The 27779-nt window shown below is 40.1% G+C and overlaps 1 protein-coding gene across 3 annotated transcripts in view; it reads right to left on the bottom strand.

Moving 5' to 3' along the window:
- Positions 1–25305, bottom strand: part of CLGN (calmegin) — a 71393-nt gene extending 46088 nt beyond the window's left edge. The window contains exons 1-2 of one of the 3 annotated variants that reach the window (XM_073237020.1): positions 24863–25305; positions 15269–15316 (exon numbers count right to left, since the gene is read on the bottom strand). The gene's annotated coding sequence lies outside the window, so the exon portion shown is untranslated. The remainder of the gene's footprint in view (positions 1–15268; positions 15317–24862) is intronic. The other 2 variants (XM_073237019.1, XM_036998763.2) reach the window with 2 other exon arrangements.
- Positions 25306–27779: the final 2474 nt, after the last annotated feature.

Here is a 27779-nt window from a genome sequence, read left to right as displayed (position 1 = left end):
TGTGGAATTAAAAGTTATCATAAAAGTGAAAATAAAACAAAATTGTGAAAAATGTGTTAATGTACTTTTACAAATCATTTCTCAATACCTTCTTTATAGTAGGATAGCTTTTAATATAAATAATTAACAACATTACTTAAATTATGCTTTAAATAAGTGAAAATACAAACTTGATTTAAAATATAATCTCACAGGACACAGCATATAGGCCTAACTAAAAACAAAGAGCCAATGGCATGAAACCTAAAGATACAGAAACAAATCATCATGATTCCTAAATGTTTGTTTAAGTTACTTTTTAAGTACAATATTGCTTTTAAGTGTATAAACATACAACTGGAATTTTATAATTATAAACCAAAATAATTTTTATATAAACACCAAAAAAAGAAAAAACACAAAGAAAAAGAGTTGTATCACCATTCACCATAATAGTCTTTTATTAAAATCAAATCACAGCTAAAAAAGTCAAATATGATAGTTATTGTAATCAGGGTCACTGCTATAGATTAAGTTCTTTTGCTTTTATCATTCCTTAATGCTGTGATGACTCAATTATTTAGCCATTTCTCTATATTCAAATAGTTCTGCTCCCTACAGCATAAATAGAAGCAAAATAAAATTTGGCTGCCTCCTGGCAGAAATACATAATTTATATAATTATTCCTCCTCTATTCCCATTAGCATATGAAAAATTCCAAGTTTTATTTCTTGATGCCAATGGACTTTTAAGTACCAGCTAAATGTGAACAGTGAAATAGTATGGCAGTCCTTGCTTATAGGGTGGTCAGTCACCCAAATGATTTATTACAGTATCGTTCCACTGCTTTTTTTTCAATGTTAGCATCAACATGGAAATTTTTTTTAAAAAAGTAAATTATGAGAGAAAATTCTTAGATCCCCCAGAACATATCTATAGGCCTGTATGGGTCTGCTCAAGAAACACTGGATTTACCAGATAGTGAACTATACCCACCAGAATGGCTACAAACAAAAAGAGACAACAAGTGTTGGGAGAATGTAGAGAAACTGGAACTTTCATACATTGCTGGTGGGAATATAAATTAATGCAGCATTTTGGAAAATAGGGTGGCAGCTCTTCAGAATGTTAAAAATAGAATTATCCTATGACCCAGGAATTCTACCACTAGATATCTATCCAAAGGAAATGAGAACAGATGTCCATACAAACAATTCAAGAAACATTTTTCATAATAGCCAAAAAGTGGAAACAATCCAAATGTCAATCAACTGATGAATGGATAAACAAAATGTGTAATATCCATACAATGGAATATTATTTATCAAAGAAAGAGCATGGAGTACTAATTTGTTACAAGATAAACAAATGCTAGGAAGCCAATAATAAAAGACCACATATTATATGCTACCTTTTAAAAGAAATAGGCAAATCCATAGAAATGAAAAATAGAAAAGTGATTCTCTAGGGAAAGGAGTGGGAAGAAAGGGTTAATGGGTACAAGGTATTTTGGAAGGGTGATGAAAATATTCTAAAATTGAAATATGGTAATGGTTGCACAACTCTGTAAATATATTAAAGCCCACTGACTTTCACACATTTAATAGGTGAACTTGAACAAGTGCAAATAATGTATCAATAAAGCTCTTTTAAAAAAGGAAGCATCACAAAATAGAAATACCATTTGACCCAGGAATTCCACGTCTAGGAATTTACGCTAAGAATACAGCAGCCCAGTTTGAAAAACACAGATGCACCCCATGTTTATTGCAGCACTATTTACAAAAGCCAAGAAATGGAAGCAACCTAAGTGTCCATCAGTAGATGAATGGATAAAGAAGATGTGGTACATATACACAATAGAATATTATTCAGCCATAAGAAGAAAACAAATCCTACCATTTGCAACAACATGGATGGAGCTAGAGGGTATTATGCTCAGTGAAATAAGCCAGGTGGAGAAAGACAAGTACGAAATGATTTTACTCATACGTGGAGTATAAGAACAAAGAAAAACTGAAGGAACAAAACAGCAGCAGAATCACAGAACCCAAAATGGACTAACAGTTACCAAAGGGAAAGGGACTGGGGAGGATGGGTGGGAAGGGAGGGAAAGGGTGGGGGAAAAATGGGGGGCATTATGATTAGCATGTATAATGTGGGGGGGGCACGGGGAGAGCTGTGCAACACAGAAAAGACAAGTAGTGATTCTACAGCATCTTACTATGCTGATGGACAGTGACTGTAATGGGGTTTGTCGGGGGGACTTGGTGAAGGGCGGAGCCTAGTAAACATAATGTTCTTCATGTAGTTGTAGGTTAATGACACAAAAAATATATAATAATAATAATAATAATAAAAGAGGAAGCATCAGAATATGGTTAGAACACCTTGTAATGAAATCAAAATTTTACATGAATATGTGGGCCAGTTAGCCTTAATTTCTTCACTGGCTACAACTCTAAAGTTTACTTTGGAAATGCATGTCTTTTTTAAAATCAGCAGTCTACCATAATATGAACATTCTATATTAAAAAGTGTGTTCATACCACTGCTTATGGCAAAGACAACACAAAAAATGCTGCATGTTGTCATCTGAGGTTGAGCTCTCTGAATCATAAAAAAGAGGTCTAACTGGATAGGAAGTAAATATAAAGGGATCATTTGACTCAATAACAATAGGTAGGTTTATTTTTTTAACTTTTACTTATTGGCACAGGAATCAGTACATTTACAAAATGCTTATTGTTAGTAGCCCTAAAAGCTTCATTTTCTAAAAGTTTTAAGAGCCTTCCATGATATATATATAATGTAGTAAAATGTGTTTTGCTTTACTATCAATGACAATTAGTAAAATAGAAATGCATAAAACAGTAACAGCCATAATAATGAATATTAAGCCCCTATCTTCTTCAAAATTAACACATACTCTAGTTTCTTAATAACTGATTTGTTTAAAAAGTATTTTCTCAGTGCTTTGTTTGAGCTCTGGTATATTGGGCTCTCAGGGAAAAACTGAGGGGAAACCAAACAGGCAGCAGTCTCTATGGACCCTACTCTTACTTCAACCAGAGCAACCCAATATTATTTGTTTTCTGTATTACAGTTCTTCGTAACTTTCCTTCAGAAGTAGTTGACAAAGCTTCAGAATAAAGTTTATAAAATCCTTTACCTTGAAAGTTTGTTTCTTCTCTAAAGTTCTTTGACTATGACCGTATATTTATGTAAAGGAACTAGCTAATTTAATCATTGCAGGACATGAATAGGAAGGCATTATTACTTTGAATCAACAAACTGAAAAATGATTTAAAGACTTGGCCAAAGTCACAATTGGAAATATGAAACAAGATTATAATCCAGAATTTTACATCACTATACCATGCTATCCCTTAATCTTACCCCACTGTATTATTATTATATGTTTATTGATAAAGCAATGGAAAGAAATCACAAATATGGTTAACAGCATCATTTTCAAACCTCTTGAAAGGTTTGTCAAATACCATTTCTTAAAGGAAGATATAAGATAATGCCTGCACTGGAGTTTTGAGAGGACTGATAATGGGGTATAAAACATAAAAGGAGCGGGGCGGAGCCAGGATGGCGGCGTGAGTAGAACAGTGGAAATCTCCTCCCAAAAACACATAGAGCTATGAAAATATAACAAAGAAAAATCTTCCTAAAATAGAGACCACAGGACACAGGACAACATCCCGACCACATCCACACCTGCAAGAACCCAGCGCCTTGCGAAGGGGGTAAGATACAAGCCCCGGCCCGGCGGGACCCAAGCGCCCCTCCCCCCCGGCTCCCAGCGGGTCGAAAGAAACCGGAGCGGTTTTCTTTTGGCAAGTGCTTTTTGGAAGCCTTAAAGGGACAGGGCCCCGTTGCTATGGAGGCAGGGTGGCGGGACCGGTGAGCAGGTGCCTGGGACCGGCACCTGAGGAAAAAGAATATCCCGCGTTTCTCCCTGCAGGACCGGCGGGTGGGTGCCTGAGACCGGCGCCTGAGGACGGAGGATCGCGCGTTTTTCCCCTTTTTTTTTTTCTCTTTTTTGCGAGTGCTTTTTGGAAGCCTAAAAGAGACAGGGACCCCGGTGCTAGGGAGGCAGGGCGGTGGGACTGGTGAGCGGGTGCCTGGGACCGGCACCTGAGGACAAAGAATATTCCGCGTTTTTCCCTGTGGGACCAGTGGGCGGGTGCCTGAGACCGGCACCTGAGGACGGAGGAAATCGCGCATTTTTCCCCTTTTTTTCTCTCTTTTTGGAGAGTGCTTTTTGGAAGCCTTAAAGGGACAGGGACCCCAGTGCTAGGGAGGCAGGGCGGCGGGATTGGTGATCGGGTGCCTGGGACCAGTGCCTGAGGACAAAGAATATTGAGAGTTCTTTCCCTGCGGGACCGGTGGGTGGGTGCTTTATGGAAGCCTTGAAAGGACAGGGACCCTGGTGCTAGGGAGACAGGGCAGCAGGACCAGTGAGCGGGTGCCTGGGACTGGCACCTGAGGACAAAAAAAAAAAAATCACGTGTTTTTTCCTTTTTTTTTCTTTCTGTTCCCTCTCTCATTGTTGCTGTTGTTGTTTTGGTTTGGAGAGTGCTTTTTGGAAGTCTTAAAGGGGCAGGACAGATCACTTAGACCAGAGGCAGGGAATCTGGGGATCTCTGGGCACTCTAACCCCCTGGGCAGCAGGGAACACAGAGGCCCCATACAGAGATAAATAGCCTCCCGGCCGCTCCCCCTCCAACAGGGCTCCACCATTTTGAAGGAACAGCCCCAGCCAGGCCAAGCCCACAGCAACAGCGGAGATAAACCCCATAGCAACTGGGCAGGAAGCAGAAGCCCTGTCTGTGCACAGCTGCCAAGCACAAGCCACTAGATGTCACTATTCTCCCAGGAGAGGGCCACAAACCAACAAGAAGGGAAGCTCTTCCAACGATCACTTGTACCAGCTCGACAAACTATCTCTATCACCATGAAAAGGCAAAACTACAGGCAGACAAAGATCACAGAGACAACACCTGAGAGGGAGACAGACCTAACTAGTCCTCCTGAAAAAGAATTCAAAATAAAAATCATGAACATGCTGACATAGATGCAGAGAAAATTGCAAGGACAATGGGATGAGATGCAGAGAAAAATGCAAGAGCAGTGGGATGAGATGCAGAGAAAAATGCAAGAGCAGTGGGATGAAGTCCAGAAGGAGATCACAGATGTCAGGAAGGACATCACAGAAGTGAAACAATCCCTGGAAGGATTTATAAGCAGAATGGATAAGATGCAAGAGGCCATTGAAGGAATAGAAGCCAGAGAACAGGAACGTATAGAAGCTGACATAGAGAGAGATAAAAGGATCTCCAGGAATGAAACAACACTAAGAGAAATATGTGACCAAGCCAAAAGGAATAATATTCGTATTATAGGGGTACCAGAAGAAGAAGAAAGAGGAAAAGGGATAGAAAGTCTCTTTGAAGAAATAATTGCTGAAAACTTCCCTAAACTGGGGGAGGAAATAATCGAACAGACCATGGAATTACACAGAACTCCCAACAGAAAGGATCCAAGGAGGACAACACCAAGACACATAGTAATTAAAATGGCAAGGATCAAGGACAAGGAAAGAGTTTTAAAGGCAGCTAGAGAGAAAAAGGTCACCTATAAAGGAAAACCCATCAGGCTAACATCAGACTTCTCGACAGAAACCCTACAGGCCAGAAGAAAATGGCATGATATACTTAATGCAATGAAACAGAAGGGCCTTGAACCAAGGATACTGTATCCAGCACGACTATCATTTAAATATGATGGCGGGATTAAAAAATTCCCAGACTATCAAAAGCTGAGGGAATTTGCTTCCCACAAACCACCTCTACAGGGCATCCTACAGGGACTGCTCTAAATGGGAGCACGCCTAAAAAGAGCACAGAACAAAACACACAACTTATGAAGAATGGAGGAGGAGGAATAAGAAGGGAGAGAAGAAAAGAATCTCCAGACAGTGTATATAACAGCTCAATAAGCGAGCTAAGTTAGGCAGTAAGATACTAAAGAAGCTAACCTTGAACCTTTGGTAACCACGAATCTAAAGCCTGCAATGGCAATAAGTACATATTTCTCAATAGTCACCCTAAATGTAAATGGACTTAATGCACCAATCAAAAGACACAGAGTAATAGAATGGATAAAAAAGCAAGACCCATCTATATGCTGCTTACAAGAAACTCACCTTAAACCCAAAGATAAGCATAGACTAAAAGTCAAGGGATGGAAAAACATATTTCAGGCAAACAACAGTGAGAAGAAAGCAGGGGTTGCAGTACTAATATCAGACAAAATAGACTTCAAAACAAAGAAAGTAACAAGAGATAAAGAAGGATACTACATAATGATAAAGGGCTCAGTCCAACAAGAGGATAAACCATTCTAAATATATATGCACCCAATACAGGAGCACCAGCATATGTGAAGCAAATACTAACAGAACTAAAGAGGGAAATAGACTGCAATGCATTCATTGTAGGAGACTTCAACACACAACTCACCCCAAAGGATAGATCCACCGGGCAGAAAATAAGTAAAGACACACAGGCACTGAACAACACACTAGAACAGATGGACCTAATAGACATCTATAGAACTCTACATCCAAAAGCAACAGGATATACATTCTTCTCAAGTGCACATGGAACATTCTCCAGAATACACCACATACTAGCTCACAAAAAGAGCCTCAGTAAATTCCAAAATAGTGAAATTCTACCAACCAATTTTTCAGACCACAAAGGTATGAAAGTAGAAATAAATTCTACAAAGAAAATAAAAAGGCTCACAAAAACATGGAGGCTTAACAACATGCAACTAAATAATCAATGGATCAATGAACAAATCAAAATAGAGATCAAGGAATATATAGAAACAAATGACAACAACAACACTAACCCCCAACTTCTGTGGGATGCAGCGAAAGCAGTCTTAAGAGGAAAGTATATAGCAATCCAGGCACACTTGAAGAAGGAAGAACAATCCCAAATGAATAGTCCAACATCACAATTATCGAACCTGGAAAAAGAAGAACAAATGAGGCCTAAAGTCAGCAGAAGGAGGGACATAATAAAGATCAGAGAAGAAATAAACAAAATTGAGAAGAATAAAACAATAGCAAAAATCAACGAAACCAAGAGCTGGTTCTTCGAGAAAATAAACAAAATAGATAAGCCTCTAGCCCAACTTATTAAGGGAAAAGGAGAGTCAACACAAATCAACATAATCAGAAATGAGAATGGAAAAATCACGACAGACTCCACAGAAATACAAAGAATTATTAAAGACTACTATGAAAACCTATATGCCAACAAGCTGGAAAACCTAGAAGAAATGGACAACTTCCTAGAAAAATACAACCTCCCAAGACTGACCAAGGAAGAAACACAAAAGTTAAACAAACCAATTATGAGCAAAGAAATTGAAACAGTAATCAAAAAACTACCCAAGAACAAATCCCCGGGGCCGGACGGATTTACCTCGGAATTTTATCAGACACACAGAGAAGACATAATATCCATTCTCCTTAAAGTGTTCCACAAAATAGAAGAAGAGGGAATACTCCCAAACTCATTCTATGAGGCCAACATCACCCTAATACCAAAACCAGGCAAAGACCCCACCAAAAAAGAAAATTACAGACCAATATCCCTGATGAATGTAGATGCAAAAATACTCAATAAAATATTAGCAAACAGAATTCAACAGTATATCAAAAGGATCATACACCATGACCAAGAGGGGTTCATCCCAGGGATGCAAGGATGGTACAACATTCGAAAATCCATCAACATCATCCACCACATCAACAAAAAGAAAGACAAAAACCACATGATCATCTCCATAGATGCTGAAAAAGCATTTGACAAAATTCAACATCCATTCATGATAAAAACTCTCAGCAAAATGGGAATAGAGGGCAAGTACCTCAACATAATAAAGGCCATATATGATAAACCCACAGCCAGCATTATACTGAACAGCGAGAAGCTGAAAGCATTTCGTCTGAGATCGGGAACCAGACAGGGATGCCCACTCTCCCCACTGTTATTTAACATAGTACTGGAGGTCCTAGCCACGGCAATCAGACAAAACAAAGAAATACAAAGAATCAAGATTGGTAAAGAAGAAGTTAAACTGTCACTATTTGCAGATGATATGATACTGTACATAAAAAACCCTAAAGACTCCACTCCAAAACTACTAGAACTGATATCGGAATACAGCAAAGTTGCAGGATACAAAATTAACACACAGAAATCTGTAGCTTTCCTATACACTAACAATGAATCAATAGAAAGAGAAATCAGGAAAACAATTCCATTCACCATTGCATCAAAAAGAATAAAATACCTAGGAATAAACCTAACCAAAGAAGTGAAAGACTTATACTCTGAAAACTACAAGTCACTCTTAAGAGAAATTAAAGGGGACACTAATAAATGGAAACTCATCCCATGCTCATGGCTAGGAAGAATTAATATCGTCAAAATGGCCTCCTGCCCAAAGTAATATACAGATTTGATGCAATCCCTCTCAAATTACCAGCAACATTCTTCAATGAATTGGAACAAATAATTCAAAAATTCATATGGAAACACCAAAGACCCCGAATAGCCAAAGCAATCCTGAAAAAGAAGAATAAAGTAGGGGGGATCTCACTCCCCAACTTCAAGCTCTACTACAAAGCCATAGTAATCAAGACAATTTGGTACTGGCACAAGAACAGAGCCACAGACCAGTGGAACAGATAGGATACCCCAGAAATTAACCCAAACATATATGGTCAATTAATATTTGATAAAGGTGCCATGGACATACAATGGCAAAATGACAGTCTCTTCAACAGATGGTGCTGGCAAAACTGGACAGCTACATGTAGGAGAATGAAACTGGACCATTGTCTAACCCCATATACAAAGGTAAACTCAAAATGGATCAAAGACCTGAATGTAAGTCATGAAACCATTAAACTCTTGGAAAAAAACATAGGCAAAAACCTCTTAGACATAAACATGAGTGACTTCTTCTTGAACATATCTCCCCGGGCAAGGAAAACAACAGCAAAAATGAGCAAGTGGGACTACATTAAGCTGAAAAGCTTCTGTACAGCGAAAGACCCCATCAATAGAACAAAAAGGAACCCTACAGTATGGGAGAATATATTTGAAAATGACAGATCTGATAAAGGCTTGACGTCCAGAATATATAAAGAGCTCACACGCCTCAACAAACAAAAAACAAATAACCCAATTAAAAAATGGGCAGAGGAACTGAACAGACAGTTCTCCAAAAAAGAAATACAGATGGCCAAGAGACACATGAAAAGATGCTCCATATCGCTAATTACCAGAGAAATGCAAATTAAAACTACAATGAGGTATCACCTCACACCAGTAAGGATAGCTGCCATCCAAAAGACAAACAACAACAAATGTTGGCGAGGCTGTGGAGAAAGGGGAACCTTCCTACACTGCTGGTGGGAATGTAAATTAGTTCAACCATTGTGGAAAGCAGTATGGATGTTCATCAAAATGCTCAAAACAGACCTACCGTTTGACCCAGGAATTCCACTCCTAGGAATTTACCCTAAGAACGCAGCAATCAAATTTGAGAAAGACAGATGCACCCCTATGTTTATCACAGCACTATTTACAATAGCCAAGAATTGGAAGCAACCTAAATGTCCATTGGTAGATGAATGGATAAAGAAGATGTGGTACATATGCACAATGGAATACTACTCAGCCATAAGAAGTGGAAAAATCCAACCATTTGCAGCAACATGGATGGAGCTGGAGAGTATTATGCTCAGTGAAATAAGCCAAGCAGAGAAAGAGAAATACCAAATGATTTCACTCATCTGAGGAGTATAGGAACAAAGGAAAAACTGAAGGAACAAAACAGCAGCGGAATTACAGAACCCAAAAATGGACTAACAGGTACCAAAGGGAAAGGAACTGGGGAGGATGAGTGGGCAGGGAGGGATAAGGGGGGGAAGAAGAAGGGGGGTATTAAGATTAGCATGCATGGGGGGGAGGGAGAAAGGGGAGGGTGGGCTGCACAACACAGAGAGGACAAGTAGTGACTCTACAACATTTTGCTAAGCTGATGGACAGTAACCGTAATGTGGTTGTTAGGGGGGACCTGATATAGGGGAGAGCATAGTAAACATAGTATTCTTCATGTAAGTGTAGATTAAAAATTAAAAAAAAAAAAAGAAAAAGAAAGAAAGAAAGAAAAGGGGGATTACTCCTTGACAGGATAAAACTATTGGTAAATCAAAGATCAACGCATGCTTTAAATATCCTTAATGTTGATCACTTAAAGGGTGTCAGATGATCAGCTATGGAGGTACTCTTTTCTGATAATATTCCTTTCTCTTAATTAAAAAAAAAAAAAAAGCAGTTACTGTGTGCTGACCTCCAATGAGTTCTGCACAGTGGTATAGAGGGCATGTCAAAGTGTGGGCAAAGGGTCTGTTTGTTTCTATGCAGAAGATCAAGGCCTAGCTTGGATACCCAGAAAATGAACTAAGATATGATATGAGGAGGAGCTGCCGGCATCAGCACTCTCTGGAGGACTTGTGCCGGGGGATGATCATCAAAAAGCCTCCACAGTATCCGGACGATGCTGCAGTTGGGGCTGCATCCAGCCCACCATCTCCTGGACTTGCCATAGGAATGAGGAGGGAGATGTCTAGGTTGGCATGTGCATACAGTGAGACAACGAATTTGACCGGATCTGTACTGTTGGAACTCAACCAGGAGTTGGGAGGGGTGCAAATTGTAGCACTCCAAAATCTGACTATAGACTATCTATGGTTAAAAGAACATATGGGATGTGAACAGATCCCAGAAATGGGCTGCTTTAATTTGTCTGATGGTTCAAGTACAGTTGGACAATATCCATCATATCATAGATAAATTTTCACAAATGCCTAGGGTGCCTAAATGGTTTTCTTGGCTTCACTGGAGATGGATGGTAATTATAGATTTGCTTTGTTTATGTCACCGTATTCCTATTATGTTAATATGTGTGTGCAAATTAGTTAGTAGTTTAAAACCTATACATAGTTAAGGTACTATACAAGAAGATATGTCAAAGAAATAATCAATCCTCCCATGTTTCCTTCATATGCTACATCTATAGCTTTTCTTCTTCCTTCCTAATTACAACCCTTAAATAGAATTCGTGCCTCATATCGAATTTACCGAGTATCATAATTCCTCCAGGTGGTAAAGATACCTCGAGACAAGTGCTGGGCATAGAAGCCACAGGGCATAAATCTGCAAAGAAGTAAAAAGTTAACCTTTGCAAACAATATGGCTTCTCTCTCACTTACCAACTTTACATTTCCCTGTATGGCCCCGGAAGATGACTGGTTAGCCAGAGACGGGTAAGATTCCTCAAGGGAGGAACAACCTAAGACAGGCACAGTCGCAGGGGGGCCATCAGGTGAGAATTTGGGGATCAACAGAGGTGAGGCTCAGAACCTCACCCCCCCTGCTTTGAGAGAAATCTTCTGCATCCGTGGATGTCTTGCTGCCCTTGTCTAGCCTGGATTAATACTTAGTCCATAGGCACACACCTGATCATCTGATCATCTACATTTGCCGTCTTACAGCACTAAACTATGTTTTCTACCTTTATCTTGCATCTACCTACCACTTCAGCATTTTATTAAAAATAAAAATAATAATAATAATAGGAGAAATGTGGGATCAACATATAAATCAAGTACAAAAATCAAACGAATATTCATATTTGACCTGATTGTTTATAGGTCATAATGCATGATCAAAACCAAAAGTTTCTGTGATGAATGCCCTTGTACTGTTCACCATGTAAGAATTTATTCACCATGTAAGAATTCGTTCACCATGTAAGAACTTGTTCGTTATGCTTCAGAAGATTGGAGACTGATGAGAATTAGGCTTGAGATGGATTAATGATTGTACATTGAGCGTTGACCCTCCTATACTGAATTTTACTGTTGTTAACAACCATTTGATCAATAAATATGAGAGATGCCCTCTCAAAAAAAATAATAAATAAATAAATAAATAATAAAATAAAAATAATAATAATAATAAAGGGAGAAATGTGGGATCAACATATAAATCAAGTATAAAAATCAAACGAATATTCATATTTGACCTGATTGTTTATAGTTCATAATGCGTGATCAAAACCGAAAGTTTCTGTGATGAATGCCCTTGTACAGTTCACCATGTAAGAATTTATTCACTATGTAAGAATTCGTTCACCATGTAAGAACTTGTTTGTTATGCTTCAGAAGATTGGAGACTGACGAGAATTAGGCTTGAGATGGATTAAAGATTGTACATTGAGCATTGACCCCCCTATACTGAATTTTATTGTTGTTAACAACCATTTGATCAATAAATATGAGAGATGCCCTCAAAAAAAAAAACATAAAAGGAACTAATTTTTGCAGTTTAAAAAAATTATTTTAATTGTGATAGACTGCACATAACATAAAGGTAACCATTTATACCAAATTTAACTGTTCAGTAGTTTTAGATATATTCACACTGTTGTACAACCAATCTCCAGAACTCTTCCCACCTTTTAAAACCAAAACTTTACCTATTAAAACTCCTGCATTTTCCTTTCTATCAGCCTCTGGGCAACCACCATTCTTTTTGTAGTTCTACAGGTTTTCTCTCTTTTTTTGGTGGAATTTTTAGGTTTTTCTACATGTAAGATCATGTTATCTGTGCACAGAGGTAATTTTACTTCTTCCTTTCAAATTAGATGTCTTTTCTTGCCTAATTTATCTGGTTAGGACTTCCTATACTACGTTGAATAAAAGTGAGAAAAGTAGGCATTCTTGTTGTGTTCCAGATCTTAGAGGAAAAGCTTTCTGTCTATGGTGTCAGAGTTGGCTTTTCATATATGGCCTTTATTACACTGAAGTAGTTTCTTTCTATTCATAGTTTTTTTTAATGTCTTACCAAAAAAGGTGCTGAATATTGTCAAATGCTTTTTCTGCATCAATTGTGATGATCATGTGGGGTTTTTTTTCTGTATTCTGGTAATGAGGTGCATTACACTGATTTGCAGATGTTAAACCATTCTTGCATTTCAGGAGTAAATTCCACTTGGTCATAGTATATAATACTTTTAATGTGCCACTGAATTTTCTTTGCTAGTATTTTGTTAAGGATTTTTGCATCAATATAACTAGGGATATTGGTCTGTAGTTTTCTTACCATTTTTTTTGTCTAGCTTCAATATCAGGGTAATGCTGCTCTCATAGAATGAGTTTGGAAGTGCTCCTTTCCTCTTCAATTTTTTGGAAGAGTTTGAGGAGGACTGGTACCAGTTTTTCTTTCACCAGTTTTAAATCATCTGCTCCTGGGATTTTGTTAGAGGGTTTTGATTACTGGTTCAATCTCCTTACTAGTTATAAGTCTGTTCACATTTTCTATTTCATCATGATTTATTCTTGATAGGTGGTGTGTTCCTAGGAATTTACCCATTTCATCTAGGTTCTCCAGTTTGTTAGCATATAATTGTTCATAGTATTCTCACGATCATTTTTATATCTATAGAATTAGTTGTAATGTCCCCTCACTTCTGATTTTAATTCTTTTGAGTATTTTTTTCTTACTCAATATAGCTCAGGGTTAGTCACTTTTGTTGATCTTTGTGAAGAACCAACTCTCGGTTTCACTGATTTTCTCAATTGTTTATCCATTCTCTATTCCATTTGTCTCTCATATAATCTATATTTCCTTCCTTATGCTCGTTTTGGTTTTCTAGCTCCTTAAGGTGTAAAGTTAGGTTGTTAACTGGAGACCTTTCTTTTTCTAAGATAAGCATCCATAGCTATATATTTCCTTCTCAGCACTACTTTCACTGTATTTATCCCATAAGTTTTAGTATATTGTGTTTTTATTTTTTATTTTCTTATTTTCTTCTGACTTTTTATTTCCTTGTGACTTGACAAAATCAAGCTGAGTGATCTACCTCAAAGAATTTCACTACCATTACCTAAAAGCCCTACTGAACTCCACTGCCAGCCCCAAACCACAAATTATAAAGTGCAGCTCATACTGGTATTGAAGTAATGCTCGATCCCACATCAAAGGTAGCAAAAGCACAAAAAGAAAAGACAATCACAGCATACCTGATATTTACTATGATATACGGGATAGAGTCCGGGCTGATCACCAAGCTATTTTCCCTTTTCCCAGATAACATGACTAGACTACATTTCCTTTGGAGTTAAGTGTGAACTTGGGTAGAGTTAGGTGAGACCCAGGAAAGTCAATGGTAAATTTCCAGTCTGAAGGCCAGCAGGCTTGAGACCCAAGCAGAGGCAATGTTTCAGTTGCAGTCCTACAGTCCTAAGGCTGGAAAAGACTGCAGTCCCAGCACACTCAGGCAGGAGGAGTTCCATCTTCTTCACTGGAAGATCAGTTTTTTTGTTCTATTCAGGCCTTCAGCAGATTGGATGAAGGCCACCCACACTAAGGAGGACAATCTGCTTTACTCAGTCTAACATTCATATGTTCATCTTAATGCAAAATAACACTCTCACAGATACATCACATCCGACCAAAGATCTGGGCACTTGGTGGTTCAATCAGATTGACACATACAATTATTCATCAAAGTCATCAAATCGTTATGAACACCAGCAACAAGAAATTGTATTAGGCCTCTGAGATTTTTTTTTTCCATTTGAGCATTACTGTAACTAATACATACCATTAAGTAAAAATTGGGTATTTTTTAAACTAAATCAGAAGACCTAGAAACAATGAAAATATCTCAAGAAATATAGCAAAATGTGGGAAAAGAACCAAAATAGCAGAAATAATAGTTGAAAATACATCTTTCTGGCATTTTAGGCAACAAAGTGCTACAAAACATTCAAAGGAGTTTGGATCTGATCCTATAAAAGAGAGAAACTCTGAAGGTCTGAGATTAGTGAAAGGATCAGAGCTGAAATTCTGGATGTGGGAATATTATTTGGCTGTATTAATTACTGAAAGAATGAATTCAATCAGCACTGAGTTTTAAAACCATAGCTACACACTAAAATCAAAATTGACTAAATAACATCATTTTCAAACTGATGTTTATATAAACATAATTACACATTCACTTATTTAAATTTAGGATTTATACTACTTCCACTTAGTTCCAAAAGAATAGCTTGAGGCAACTTGCAAAACACAACCTTTCATATTTTCAAAGACAAAAATATAAACTTACTGAGGGCTGGAACTCTCAGTTTCTGTATCCACAGTGTCCCAAAGAGCGCTGGTACATGACAAACAAGAGCAGATATATGTTTATAGAATGAGTAAATGAATGCATAAATGATGGGAAAAAAAAGGTTAAAGCAGCAGGCAGGAGGGAAATAGATATTATTAAGCAACCAGCTAGGATGAACTTGTTGCAGCTGCACTGAAACAATAAATTTAGCAGAAGGGTTTCTAGGCAAATAGGAGAAAATGAGGAATACAATGGGGGAGTGTTCACTGTCTTTAAAAGTCTACAAGATCCTTGGAGGGAAAAATCCTTTTCTAGAATTTAACTCCTAGAAAAATTTGTGGTCTGAATCCTTACATAATAGATGTCTTTAACTATGATTTTATGGGAGACAAAGAGTATGTCAGTGCTTCTACCACTGGCCCTCTGAAGTTTGTTACAACATTGTTAAACCTAAGCTGGTAAAGGCATTTCCATAGAGAACAGAGATAATGGGCTACAAATTTTTCAGTTTCATGATCTAATTTAACATGGAGGAATTAATATTTTAAAATCCTACTCAACATGTGAAGAAGATCTCTTATTGAGAGTTATTTCAGAATCTTGCTATAGATGTGCTGCAATGCAATTCATAATTTAGTATGCAATTCATAATTTACTAGAAAAAATAATTAACAGAAAATTAGAAAGATTTTGTTACCATATCACAAAAGTAAAACTGGACAAATTCACCCAAATTAGAGGGTATTCTTAGAATTATCTGGTTACACAGCACATAAAGAAAATTCACTTTGAATGAGGTGGGAATGAGGCAGGAAATGAGGTGGGAAGACAAGTAACAATGGCATCATAGAGTGACAGCTTTCTCCAAAGAAACTGCAAGACTCGATTTGAAATGCAGCTGTTTTCTCACAGAAGAAATTAGCATACTTCAGGATAAATGGCATCAGGGATTTATAATTTTGTGATGGCTAATGTTTCCAAAAATTCAAGGGAGGATAGCCAGTAGATAATAAAATTCACCATTCACAAGTTCACTTGACAAACATTTGTGATTGCCAATTATGTGCTAGGAACTAAGTTAGTGAATTTACAGTAATTCACAAAACAAACATAGCCCTTTATCTCAGAGTTTATATTCTACAATGAAAATCACATATTCAGCAGATAACTTAGATATAATATGTAAACTGTAATAAGTGATAGAAAAGTAAGAAGTTGTAAGAGTTGGTAATTAGGGAACTGAATTTATGTGGTGGGGAAAGGGTGAGAGAAAGCCTCTTTGATAAAGTTACTTAAAGTAAGATGTTGTAAGGAAAACGGAAGATCTTATGGCCAGGATCCTTACCTGACCCTCATCTACTTGATGATGTAATCATAGGCACATGATCACACACTTGCTGGCAATGAGCCATTATTGTCAATGTTAATATATAAAGAGCTCTGCCTGGTGCTCTGCTAGGAAGGCAGAGATGGAGATGGATTGAGGACTTGCTAGAGGCAGACATGATTCTAGCACTGGACTTGCCACCATGAACATAAAGCTTTGTATTAAACCCTTTACCCCTAATGTTATGTTGTTATTCAGTCTCACCTAATCCAGAGAGAACTTGCCTGGGGCTGAAACCCTCCAGCGAGACATCTGATGTAGTTGGAAGGATTCACTACAGACCGAAAGATGGAATAAGCTGTCCTCAGGGGAGGCATGCTTCAGCGATCTTCCCCATGGATGACGAGATACCCAGGTATCCCCCAGTGGGCACATGGATGGAGGTGGTGATCCTCCTGGAGGAGTGAGTTCCTCCCCACGACTGGGGGGAAGCAGAGGTGATGCCTGAGGCAGTAGAGGAGGCCCTTTGCAAAATAGGGAGGTCCTTGGAGAAACAGAGTGCCCACATGGTGGTGGGAACTGTGGGTTGGCTATTTCTCACACTGTTAAGAAGGGCCATAAAGGAGAAGGATGTGCTCCTATGAGAAGCACAATAATGCAAGTTGCAAGGTGCTGTGGAGGAGGTAAAAGAGTCTTTGCAGAATGAGATGGCAGCACTGCCAGGCACTGTAGAAGTGGCACAGGATTTGAAGGAGAAGGATGTACTCCTGCAAGAAGAATAAGAAGCAGTGCAAGAATTCCAGCTGCAAGTTACTGAGAAAGCAAGAAGGTAAGAGAGCTGTTGAAGACTGAGATAGTGTCACTGTGAGGCACTGTGGAAAAGGTAAAGGATGTAGCAGAGGAGGCACACTGTGGAACAAGAGAATTGCCATCAGCCCCGGAAATGGTGCAGGAGCCAGGGGAGAACTAGAGGGTAGAAGTGGTGCCAGAGGCCCCATCCCTCCTTTATTGAAATCCTGCCCAGTTGTAGTCAAGAAAATAAAGATGCAGCAACCATAAGTTCCTCCCAGAAATGTATAGCACCCTCTCCAGGTGGTGGAGTACTCTATGCTCTGCCCCTATACACAGGCGGAGCTGGTGGATTTGGATTCCTGGTTTTGGCAGAAACTCTCAGAGTCCATTTCAGCTTGGCTCCTGCACTTTTGAAAGGTAGGGGTGGATGGGATCATTCTGTCTGGATCAGAGATGGGAAAGATGGCTTCCCTGATAACTCATCCTGCTTTGTGGCAGCAACTGCAGAATACACACCAGACTCCAGGAAATCCATTCACTTTTCAAGTAGGTAATGGCCACACTTCACCCTGTATGGCCCAATTAGGCCTTCCTCTGCTAGATGGCAGATGTATGCTGAACTCCAAAAGGTGTTACAGGAATTAGGCATGAAAAAAATGCCATTTATAACCCAGTAAATTATGGCCCTGGACAAGGATATAGCAGGGATGAGAGATATAGCGGCACAGATGCCTACACTGGCCAGGTGGGGCTCATACCTGCAGCAGTGTAGCACCGTCTCTACTTGCCCCTTTAGTGAATAACTCCAATGCTTCCTGTGATATATACTAGTGAAAGGCAGGAAGAATTTACTTTAGAGCCACTACTAGCAGAGAACTCCTAAATCTGAAGATGCATGGTACACAGATGGTTCCAGCCATGGGCAGCCCCCAAAATGGAGGGCTGTAGCTTTCCATCCTAAGACTGAGACAATATGGATGGAAGATGGTGAGAAGAGCAGTCAATAGGCAGAACTGCGGGCAGTATGGCTCATGATCATCCAGGAGCCTTCTCCCATAGTTGTCTTCACTGACAGCTGGGCCATTTATCGGGGCTTGACCCTGTGGCTACCGATATGGTATCATGCAAACTGGATGGTTGGTCACCAACCTCTTTGGGAGCAAGAGTTGTGACAAGACTTATGTGCCTCTGGTCAAACTAAAACAGACTATATCACGTGACAGGTCATTTGCTTAGGGCATCCCCAGAAAACAATGAAGCAGATGAATTGGCCCAGGTATATTAGCTAGAAGGAAATCCTTCCTCTGATATGGCCCAATGGTTACATCAACATTTGATGCATGCAGGGAAGAAGACAATATGGGTTGTAGCCTGTCAGTGAGGCCTGCCTTTAACCCTTGAAGAAGTCAGCAGAGCCTAGTAGCAGAAGCCATTGTTTTCTCTAAAAGAGACTTACACTGAGTTCCATAGCAACCTGGGATGACAGCTAAGGGACCTATACCCTGCATCCGGTGGCAGATAGGCTATACTGGGCCTCTGCCCGTGTCAGAAGGGTATCGATATGTCATGACTGGTGTGGACACAGCTACTGGACTTCTGATTGCTTTTCCTGTGCATTGTGAAGACCAGCAAATGACCAAAAGAGACCTGGAGCATCTCTTTGCAGCCTACGGCTGACCGCAGGTAGTTGAGAGTGATCAAGGTACCCACTGTACTGGACATGCACTACAAGAATGGGTGCAACAATTAGGGATAAAATGGAAGTTTTGTGTAGTACATAATCCTACTGGGAAAGGCCTCACAGAGAGGTACAGTGGTTTGTTAAAATCTGGTCTGACATCAGATACTAATAGTCTATGGGGATAGCCTACTTATGGACAGCGCTAAGACATCTTAATGAGAAGCCCTGAAAGGAGGAACTGAGCCCCACAGACATGCTAACACACATTGCTGCCTCCCCTACACAACTACAAATACAAACTAAAGAGAAACTGTTGAAGCTAGGGTTTGGCCACCACAGTCTCTTGCTACCAGCACTGACTACAATAAACCCCCAAGATTCCATTCAGACAATGTGGTGGCCTTAGACATTTTGACACATGGACCAGTGATGGCTGGCCTTCCTAACATCTAGGGGACAAGGCCTGGAAGCTGGCCTCATATGTATTCTGGGAGTAACAGCACAGTGGCCTCCAAAGATCACAGTACTGTACCCTAAATGTCCAGAAGGTAAAAAGCATCTTACTGGAGGAGTTTTGTTTTATTGTTATGGCCAGTGCATGCACCTCCAGTAGCACTATACACAGACCCCCTCAGTAACCCCAAGAGATATGGGTAAAGGTATGGTATACTAGACCCAGATGTGGGACCCCCTTCGTGCCACAGTCCTATCACCGGACCACTCTCTTGCATGCATCCTACCTGATGGACAAGAGTTGCCTATGTTGGTGTCACTAAAACATGTGTCTTATTGCCCTTAATATTAATCTCTTCTAATGTCATCTGATTGGGCACACCCCCAGCAGTCCTGCTGCTTGCTAGATGTGCACAGAGCTCCCTACAAGTTCTGCTACTGGCCTCCTGTGGAAAGTGTGAGTCATGAACTTGTCTGAATCTAACTGGTTTGAATACAGCTGGAATAACCACTTGGTGGCAATTGATCTCCTCAGGCTTGAGGATTATCATAATTTCTGTTGTTATGTGTATCATAATTTTTGCTGTTATCTGTACATTGTTATAGCCTCTGTTGGTGTTGTGGAAATGGTTATAATGTTCCAGCTTTCTCACATAAGGACCATCGTGGAAAACTGAGGGCACACAGATTATGAGGTGAGAATCCTGGAGGGGTAGAATGTAGGGAAAATGGAAATACCTATGACCAGGATCCTCACCTGACCCTAATCTACTTGACGATGTAATTGGCCTACTGACTAGACGAATGCTTACACACCGGTTAGCAATTAGCCATTACTGTTGATGTTACTATATAAAGAGCTCCGCTCAGTGCTCTGCCCAGAAGCAGAGGTGGAGGCAGAGACGAACTGTAAATGTCCCATAGGCAGATGTGATTCCAGCACTGGATCTGCCACTGTGAGAATAAAGCTTGGTATAAACCCGTTTACCCACAACTTCAGTTGCTGGGTCAGTTGTTATTAGGTATCACCAAGTCCAGAATAAATTTGCCTGGGGCTGAAACCCTCCAGTGAGACAGATGCAAAGGACAGAAAGAAGTGATTTCCCTAGGTCAGGGACAAAGGAAGCAGCGTGTGACAAAGGAACTGAACAGGGAAGAGAGCAAGAAGAGTAGTGCTGTTTTTGAGTATTTACTGTGCTTCAAGCATATTAATTCCCATCTTTACAGCACCCTATGGTAAATGTGTTAGTATCCCATTGTACAAAAGGAAAGTGAGGCCATGCGAGATGAGTAAGTTACCCAAGCATACCCAAAAATGCTTGCTACTAAATAGGAGAAGCAAGACTCAAAATTAGGTCTAGCTTCAAGCTCTACATTCCTTTCATAAAGGCTCTAAGGTTAGGTTTAATAATTTAATCCTCAGTAAATGACATTAAAGTTTCAAGCCTATAATACATAATATAAGGTTAAATATTTTCCTATTATGTTCCACCCTTTAGACATACATTCCAGTTTCTGTGGATTTTGTATTTTAAAAGCCAAATTTTAATGTGTATCCAAATTATATTTTTTGTACACAGATTCTGTTAGTTGGTTAAATGGCCTTTAAAATCTTTCCAGCAAAGATTAGGCTACATAAAAATATAAAACCCAGCAACTTCATGTTATTAACTTATGTTTCTATGATACTTTAAAATTTTACCAAGTACTCATCAAATTTCAGGATATTTAAGAAGATATTTGCATTTCTTAGTTTAAAAGCTCAAGCATAAGTAGTAAGGCTTACTACAGTAACTATAATTATCATATGCTAGATAACATAAATGTTTCTAAATATCTCCTTTACTTAACAAAAGCTTCAAGAAAGAATGTCTTCATTAACTACTAATACTTCTAACTTCCTATGGTAGACAGAATACTCCTCCCCTGCCCAAGACACCCTAATTCTGTTGCCTCACATACTAAAAGGGACTTTGCAAATAGAATTAAGGTTGCTAATTAGCTGGCTCTAAAACAGGGAGAGTAGCCTGGATTATATAGGTGGGCCCAATACAATCAAATGGGCCCTTAAAAGTAGAAGAGGATGTTGGTCAAAATGGGCAGGAGAGATTTGCAGAGTAAGAGGGATGCCATGCACCACAGGGACCTTGAAGATGTAAGGGGTTGTGAGCCAAGGAAAACAGCCCTCAGCTGCCAGTCAGCAAGGAAACGGAAACCTGAGTTCCACAACCACAGAAAACTGAATTTTGCCACCAACCTGAATAAGCAAAGAAGCAGAATCTCCCCCAGAGCTTCTAGTTAGGAAGGATGCCCTGATGACACCTGGATATTAGCTCCGTGAGATGTGTGTCAAACTTCTGCCTTATAGAATTGTGAGAAAATTAATTTGTATTGCTGTAAGCTGCTAAATTTGTCATCATTTGTTATGGCAGCAATCAAAAACTAATACTTTTATTTCTGCACTACTTAATTCTAGCTGCTCTTCCTATAACCAAGTCTTAGTTGATAAGAATGATAGCATTTTTCATTCCGATTGTCTACAGCTTTCCTGCTCTTAATGGCTGCCTCTTGGAGCCCTTTTCTCCCTTGGTTGCTGTCCTGCCAATGGTTTTCAGCCCCAGGCAAGTTCACTATGGATTCAATGTGACCAAAAAAATGACAGCAGAACATTCTTGGAGTGAAAGGATTATACCCAACTTTATTTCCATGGTGGCAGGTCAATCATTAGAGTCCTGTCCACTCAGAGAGAGTCTGCATGCAGCAAGGCTGTCTCTGCCTCTGGGCCTCTCTGCCCACACAGCCTTCCTCTGAGCCTCTCTGCCTGCACAGTCATCCTCTGGGCCTCTGTCCTTGGTGCTGCCACCACTCCAGCTTCTGCTCTGCTCTCCTGCAGCCTTGCCACCATGTCACCCAGAGCACTGGGCAGGGCTCTTTATATAGAGAGTCAATAATGACACATTGCCCACACGTGTGTAGTGAGCTAGCCAACCAGGGCTAGGTGAGAATCCTGGCCACAGGAACGTTCACTTTATCCACAGTTGCTATGCAACTGATTCTCAGTTTTCTTCCTTTTCTTTAATCTTCTGTAAATGTCAGTGTCCCTTAGCAGCATGGTTCTGTCCCCAGGCTTTCTTCTTATATCATATATACTCTTGACTTCTACCTCTAAGAGCTAACCAAGAACCCCCAGATTTTATCCACAGCTCAGAGGTTACTGTTTTCAAATCATGATCCATCTTCAAGATCCCAAAGCCTCCATTAATTTGAACTTGATCTTTGCTTCCAAACCCAAATCTTTCTCCTTAATTCCCATCTCCCATTAACTGTACCTCCAGTCAACCAAATCAGTCACTTTGCCATTATGTTAAAGACTATTCTTTCTCACTGGTTCCCTATGTCATTGTTAACTAAATGCATTTGGCTATTTCTTAAATGTCTCTTTCTACCCCCATGCCTCTGCTTTAATTCAGGAATCCATCATTTCTGAAAATTATCTACCACTTTGCCATTGTTTCCAGTCTTGCTAATCTCTAAATCTATCCTCCACCTTCTAACATGCTCAAAACAAGAATTATCTGTTTATAAAACTTTCAATAGTTCTCTGTAGTTCTCAGCATAAATTTTGGCCTTTTAAGACTCAGTCATTTCACAGTTTTTAAGTCACCTATTTAACACATTTATGCTTTTCTATATGCTGTTTCTTATAAGATGCCTTCCTGCTGGCTGTTCAGTTTTAATGGCCAACTGAGGATCCATCCACCACTGGTATGCCATAAATCACTAAATTTTGCATTGTCATGCAGCTTCAGGAACTCAAGTACAGACTGATATAATAGAAAGTACACTGAACTTGGCACCACAACACCAAATTTCTAGTTCTATTTATTAAAAAGGCAAGAGTTTATTAAAACTGCTCTGGGCCTGTTTTTCCATCTGTCAAGTTAAAGTCTCAAACTAGATGATCTAAAGGTTCATTAAAGTAGACAATTCTAGCTTCCTAATTAAAAGACACTAACACATATTAGGTACTGAAAGCAAGTAAGGTTAATATACAGCACTGTTCAGTTTCTACAGATCCATCAAAATACATCATTTATACACAATAAATTTTGTCTACTAGATAAAGTATATAGAGTGTCTTGTTCTAAGGATTTAGGGATAAGGTCTAAATGTGATTGGAAGACAGAACCAATTAGATGGAAGGCAAAACTGTACTGCAGAGAGGTCAAACTTAGCGAAAAGAGGGCTACCTAGAGCGATGTAAAAAATTTAAGGCAAGCAAAATACTAAGACTAGATCTTGGTTTCAATGGCTTTTATGCATCAAAAACTTTCAGTATAAATTATTTTATTTTGAGACTTCTTCCCATGGACATTCGATTTATTTTCTCTTTCCTCGTTTTGAGCTTTGTTGGCATTTGCTTTTAAATCCCAATCAATACTATGCTGATGGACAGTGACTGTAATGGGGTATGTGGTGGGGACTTGATAATGGGGGGAATCTAGTAACCACAATGTTGGTCATGTGATTGTATATTAATGATACCATAATAAAAAAAAATCCCAAACAAATGCCTCTTCCTTGTTATTTGGGCAGATGCTACAAATAAAATCAGCCAAGCATCTGATCGTAAACAGCCTTTAGGTGATAATGAGACTCTAGTAATTACGGCTTCATTGGATTCAACTCAACCCTCCCACCCCCTCCCCAGCGGCGCACAGAGGGGTCCAGGCTGCGCATCCAGGGAGTGGCCCGAGTCACAAGTCGCCGCAGTGATGGCCGGGTCCCCTCGTCTTTACGGAGGCGGGCATTGCGTAAGCTGAGTCTATTTTGATGTCGTTCGCGTCTCTGTGAGAAGTAGCTGCTGTGGTGAGTGGCGCGAGACGAGCCTCGGGTCCCCTCTGCGTCCCTCGGGGGCGCTTGCCAGAGCTCGAGCGCGTAACGGGGCTGACATGGTAACCGCTGGAGTAACAGACTCGACTCTCTGGGGCCCTTAGTCCCCCAGGGCCAGGCGAGCTGGGCGAGGCCCTGGCTTCCCCCGCACCCGCCCGACCCAGCGCTGCAGGTGGACCCGCGGTGCCGGAGGACCCAACGCCCCGCGGCGGCATCAGCCCCGCCACCACAGGGCGGCCCCTCCTCACCCAGCGCCGGGGAGCCGCCCAAGAACCTCGCCCGCCGCTCCCCCATCCACGAACTCCACACACAGCCCTTCATCTGGACCCTCATATTCAGCCTGGTGGATCCCCAAAGAGAAGGGCGCGGCCCAGGAACCATGACTCGGACTCCCGACCCCGCCCAAGCGCAAAGGGCAATGGGAAAGTGGCTACTGCCCACTCACCTGTCTTACGGGCCTGTTTTCGGCCAAGGCAGCTCAGATGTCCGCGTCGCCGCCACCTGGTCCCCGCGTCTCCGCAGACCTAACCCGCCTGCGGCCGCCCAGCAGCGACCGCTAACCGCGCATGCGCGTGCGGCCGCAGGCCGGTGGGAGGCGGCGGAGGTGCGAGCCGCGCGCACCTGCTCCGAGGGGCTCAACGGCCGCGCCCCGCGCAGATCGCCCCCGGCCGGCGCTCGTAGGGCGGATTCGGCCCGCGGTTGGCAGGAAGAGCTCCTGCCCTCTCTGCAAACAGTGGGGTTGTACCTCCTACTGCACATAGTTGGGTGCGGAATTTGATGTAAATCATGTTTTTGAACAGCGTCCATCACCCCGGTCTTTCTTCCTAGAGTTCTGTATGTGAAAAGAGGAGCGGTCATTGTGGTCAATAGGAAGGCTCCTATTTTGTGGGTGTGGGTGTGAATAACATATTAAATGTTAACCTAATAAGCACGCTGTACGTTTTCTTTCTGAAATACTAATAAGAATTGCTAACCTCTATTATCTTCCTGTACTCTAAGGGTTTTAGATTCATTATCTCATTTAACTGTCACAACTCAGGGAAGAAAGTGCATATAATTACTTGCCTGAGGCTTTAACCAATAAAGGGTGGAAATAGGGTTCAAATCCAGGCCTGTCTCTCTCAGAGGCTGTAATTTTAACCAATACACTAAAAATAAAAATAAAGCATAAATGTAATATTGAATCACAAGTTTCTTTGCCCTATAGATATTGGATCACGTAGCTTATATTACATTTTATAGTAAATCTTGACATAATTAGGTATGATCACGATTTACAGTTTTATTGGGAAAATAAAATACTTAATTGACTTGTGGTACCCCTGTTAAAGAGTCCCAGGTTAAGGGATTGATGGCACTGCACACACAATATGTGATTATTGGCTAGACTTTAAGAACCCGTTTTTCATATTGCATTCGTAAGGCCCCATTGTAGACTGTTAATGCTGTCACCTACCCGAGTGTGTTTAGGGAGTGTTTTAATTTACTGGTTAGAAGGCAGATTTTATCTGAGGTATCTTGTAACAATATTATACCTTTAATTTATTTCTTCAGTCTTTCCAATTTCTCTCATTCTACATAATTCTGAGGCCCATAACAAATACACTTGACTTGGTAGAGAAGGATTTCTGAAGGATCCATGTGAAGTTTGTAATGAAGATGCTGAAAACCAAAAATTTAAGAACAGGGAACTTGAGCTAAATGGGCTGTTAGTCTCCCACTGATGTGAAAAGTTGTTAAAACTCCAGGATTCTGATAGCTGCTTAGTTCTTATTTTCTGTTTGGACTGTTGTTTTAGGGAAACCTACTTACCTATTTTAATAATAGTTTAATAGGAATTTAGAATGGAAAACTCAAGTACTTTCCTCTACTTCTTACAGGAAGTCTCACCAGCATTTATAGAACATTTATCTTTTGTGTGTTGTGTGCAAAAATTGGGGGGATGCAAAGATGACCTTCTACATGAGCTCTGCTTTCAAATAGCTAGTAGTATTATAGGAATACACATATACTAAAATATCCATAATATATGATGAATTATTTAATAGCAGCATGGACAAAATGTTATGGGAGCACAGAGTATGTTGCCATTCGTTATTCCTAAATGAAAGGAAATTTTATCAGAAATGCCACTGGACCTGTGCTCAAGGCAAAAGAAGTGGATGTTCTTGGTATCATGGTGAGAGCATGAGGTGTCCTGGAATAGAAAGTAGTCCTTTTTAGTTAGAAGTAGAGTGGACAGGTGGAAATGGCAGAAAATGATTCTGGAGTGGTATATTGGGGCCAGTTGATCAAGGAGTTTAAATGTCAAGGAACAGAATTTACACTTTATTCTTTGGATAGGGCCATCAAATTATTTTAAGCATAAAAGTGACAGGATCTGCTATAATTTTTGAAAGATAACTGGCCATTGTATGACCTACATTGAGTGATACCATTTGTAGGTGTAGTGTGAATGTCAAGATATGAATCCTTGCTGAAGTCCCAAGATAAAGCAACCTGACTGATTTGCATGTGGTCACAGATAACCTGGCTGTGATTCTAAAGCCTCTGGCTGCAGACCAAAAGCTAAGCATTGTTTAAATGCCTAAACAGGATGAAGGGAATAAGAAGGCAAATGCATCAGATTTATTGACATGAGAGAAATACAACTAGTAATGGTGGTGTAAAAGGTGTTGGTAGTCTGGGGTTCCAGAGGAAGGCAGCAGTGCCGACTTTCACCCTCTTTCCTTTCAATTTTCATCTCTTCACTTTAATGTGTCTACAAAGGCGAGGCAAACAAATTTCAAGAACAAATTTTTTAGATTTTTGTTGTAGTTATCTTCCTTGGCACATGGCTAGATTGCATTTCTGCCTGTTTGAAGTTAGGCAGACTTACTTTAGCCAATGAAACATGAACAAATGTGAAGTGTGTCATTTCCAAGGGGAAGCATTTAAATGTCAGCACTCATCTCTAACCTTCCATTTTCCTGTCATGGTGATCATGGAAGCACACGTTGAGATACAGTTCCTGTCAACCTGGCTCTTGTGTGAGCGATGAATGGAAGCTGCTTGCTAACCTGGTATGGAGTTTATTCTTGTGTAGCATGTGTTTAGTTGAATTGAGTTCTCCTGGGTAATCACCTGGGCCTTGGGCCTCTTTTTGTTGTTATTTCTTAATAACTTCCTCTATTTCTTCTATAAAAATGTATTGGCTTAAGCTTTCTGTCTCTACTTAACATAAATTTTGATAACTGTATTTTCCTAAGAAATCACCCATTTTATTGGGGCCTTAAAAAAGAAAAACTAGTATCAGCAAAACAAAAACCTATAGTTTATATAACTTCCTCCTAATTCATTACCTATGACTGGCTATTGATATC

Source organism: Manis javanica, chromosome 5 (assembly GCF_040802235.1).
Source record: "Manis javanica isolate MJ-LG chromosome 5, MJ_LKY, whole genome shotgun sequence".
NCBI classification, from domain to species: domain Eukaryota; kingdom Metazoa; phylum Chordata; class Mammalia; order Pholidota; family Manidae; genus Manis; species Manis javanica.
Note: the sequence above shows the minus strand (reverse complement) of the source record. Positions and strands in the feature narration are given on the sequence as shown.